This window comes from Bos indicus, chromosome 27 (assembly GCF_029378745.1).
Source record: "Bos indicus isolate NIAB-ARS_2022 breed Sahiwal x Tharparkar chromosome 27, NIAB-ARS_B.indTharparkar_mat_pri_1.0, whole genome shotgun sequence".
Taxonomy (NCBI): domain Eukaryota; kingdom Metazoa; phylum Chordata; class Mammalia; order Artiodactyla; family Bovidae; genus Bos; species Bos indicus.
This window is the reverse complement of record NC_091786.1, coordinates 45,640,287-45,642,786: the sequence shown is the minus strand read 5'-3', so window position 1 is coordinate 45,642,786 and position 2,500 is coordinate 45,640,287.

The following is a 2,500-nucleotide window of genomic DNA, read 5'->3' as shown; positions in this document are numbered from 1 at the left end:
CCCTAACCCTAACCCTAACCCTAACCCTAACCCTAACCCTAACCCTAACCCTAACCCTAACCCTAACCCTAACCCTAACCCTAACCCTAACCCTAACCCTAACCCTAACCCTAACCCTAACCCTAACCCTAACCCTAACCCTAACCCTAACCCTAACCCTAACCCTAACCCTAACCCTAACCCTAACCCTAACCCTAACCCTAACCCTAACCCTAACCCTAACCCTAACCCTAACCCTAACCCTAACCCTAACCCTAACCCTAACCCTAACCCTAACCCTAACCCTAACCCTAACCCTAACCCTAACCCTAACCCTAACCCTAACCCTAACCCTAACCCTAACCCTAACCCTAACCCTAACCCTAACCCTAACCCTAACCCTAACCCTAACCCTAACCCTAACCCTAACCCTAACCCTAACCCTAACCCTAACCCTAACCCTAACCCTAACCCTAACCCTAACCCTAACCCTAACCCTAACCCTAACCCTAACCCTAACCCTAACCTAACCCTAACCCTAACCCTAACCCTAACCCTAACCCTAACCCTAACCCTAACCCTAACCCTAACCCTAACCCTAACCCTAACCCTAACCCTAACCCTAACCCTAACCCTAACCCTAACCCTAACCCTAACCCTAACCCTAACCCTAACCCTAACCCTAACCCTAACCCTAACCCTAACCCTAACCCTAACCCTAACCCTAACCCTAACCCTAACCCTAACCCTAACCCTAACCCTAACCCTAACCCTAACCCTAACCTAACCCTAACCCTAACCCTAACCCTAACCCTAACCCTAACCCTAACCCTAACCCTAACCCTAACCCTAACCCTAACCCTAACCCTAACCCTAACCCTAACCCTAACCCTAACCCTAACCCTAACCCTAACCCTAACCCTAACCCTAACCCTAACCCTAACCCTAACCCTAACCCTAACCCTAACCCTAACCCTAACCCTAACCCTAACCCTAACCCTAACCCTAACCCTAACCCTAACCCTAACCCTAACCCTAACCCTAACCCTAACCCTAACCCTAACCCTAACCCTAACCCTAACCCTAACCCTAACCCTAACCCTAACCCTAACCCTAACCCTAACCCTAACCCTAACCCTAACCCTAACCCTAACCCTAACCCTAACCCTAACCCTAACCCTAACCCTAACCCTAACCCTAACCCTAACCCTAACCCTAACCCTAACCCTAACCCTAACCCTAACCCTAACCCTAACCCTAACCCTAACCCTAACCCTAACCCTAACCCTAACCCTAACCCTAACCCTAACCCTAACCCTAACCTAACCCTAACCCTAACCCTAACCCTAACCCTAACCCTAACCCTAACCCTAACCCTAACCCTAACCCTAACCCTAACCCTAACCCTAACCCTAACCCTAACCCTAACCCTAACCCTAACCCTAACCCTAACCCTAACCCTAACCCTAACCCTAACCCTAACCCTAACCCTAACCCTAACCCTAACCCTAACCCTAACCCTAACCCTAACCCTAACCCTAACCCTAACCCTAACCCTAACCCTAACCCTAACCCTAACCCTAACCCTAACCCTAACCCTAACCCTAACCCTAACCCTAACCCTAACCCTAACCCTAACCCTAACCCTAACCCTAACCCTAACCCTAACCCTAACCCTAACCCTAACCCTAACCCTAACCCTAACCCTAACCCTAACCCTAACCCTAACCCTAACCCTAACCCTAACCCTAACCCTAACCCTAACCCTAACCCTAACCCTAACCCTAACCCTAACCCTAACCCTAACCCTAACCCTAACCCTAACCCTAACCCTAACCCTAACCCTAACCCTAACCCTAACCCTAACCCTAACCCTAACCCTAACCCTAACCCTAACCCTAACCCTAACCCTAACCCTAACCCTAACCCTAACCCTAACCCTAACCCTAACCCTAACCCTAACCCTAACCCTAACCCTAACCCTAACCCTAACCCTAACCCTAACCCTAACCCTAACCCTAACCCTAACCCTAACCCTAACCCTAACCCTAACCCTAACCCTAACCCTAACCCTAACCCTAACCCTAACCCTAACCCTAACCCTAACCCTAACCCTAACCCTAACCCTAACCCTAACCCTAACCCTAACCCTAACCCTAACCCTAACCCTAACCCTAACCCTAACCCTAACCCTAACCCTAACCCTAACCCTAACCCTAACCCTAACCCTAACCCTAACCCTAACCCTAACCCTAACCCTAACCCTAACCCTAACCCTAACCCTAACCCTAACCCTAACCCTAACCCTAACCCTAACCCTAACCCTAACCCTAACCCTAACCCTAACCCTAACCCTAACCCTAACCCTAACCCTAACCCTAACCCTAACCCTAACCCTAACCCTAACCCTAACCCTAACCCTAACCCTAACCCTAACCCTAACCCTAACCCTAACCCTAACCCTAACCCTAACCCTAACCCTAACCCTAACCCTAACCCTAACCCTAACCCTAACCCTAAC